At 38.7% G+C, this 723-nt stretch overlaps 1 non-coding gene across 1 annotated transcript; it reads right to left on the bottom strand.

The window, feature by feature from the left end:
- Nucleotides 1-346: 346 nt before the first annotated feature.
- Nucleotides 347-453, bottom strand: LOC118348812. Its single transcript, XR_004801819.1, has one exon. It is a non-coding gene; the product is annotated as a small nucleolar RNA R71 (small nucleolar RNA).
- Nucleotides 454-723: the final 270 nt, after the last annotated feature.

Below are 723 nucleotides of genomic sequence, written 5' to 3'. Positions count from 1 at the left end.
GTTTTTGACATTGGATGTGCCGTCCTATAACTCGTGACATTACTCATTTTGATCTAGAGATTGAAAGAATTCTTAGATTACAAAGAAAAAAGAAAGTATTAGCCATGGCTGATGGACAACATGATGCACAGCCACGCACCGTGAAGGATTATGTATGGCTAGTTGTGAATGACACTATAAAGATCAATGGTGTTACTGAAGATACCATTAGACTGAAATTATTTCCGTTTTCTTTGAGGGATAAGGCAAGAGGTTGGCTCAATCTCTACAACCGGGAAGTAGCACTAGTTGGCAAGACATAGCTGAAAAGTTTCTTGCTAAATTCTTCCCACCTACAAGAACAGCCCAACTCAGGAGTAAGATTGGTCAATTCAAGCAAAATAATTTTGAGTCATTCTATGAAGCATGGGAAATGTATAAAGACTTGATTCGACGTTGCCCTCAACATGGATTGCCGGATTGGTTGCAAGTTTAGATGTTTTATAATGGGTTAAATGGGCAAACTCGAACAATAGTTGATGTTGCTGCTGGTGGAACTTTGATGTCAAAGACAGTTGAGGGTGCTACCTATTTTTTAGAAAAAATGGCCTCAAACAAACTATCAATGGCCAACTGAAAGAACTATGGGTAAGAAAGTTAATGGGATTCATGAATTGGAGCTATTAGCAGCCCTTTTAGCTCAAGTTGCTACTCTATCCCATCAGATTTTAGTTTTGACAACCC

This window comes from Juglans regia, chromosome 6 (assembly GCF_001411555.2).
Source record: "Juglans regia cultivar Chandler chromosome 6, Walnut 2.0, whole genome shotgun sequence".
NCBI lineage: Eukaryota > Viridiplantae > Streptophyta > Magnoliopsida > Fagales > Juglandaceae > Juglans > Juglans regia.
Note: the sequence above shows the minus strand (reverse complement) of the source record. Positions and strands in the feature narration are given on the sequence as shown.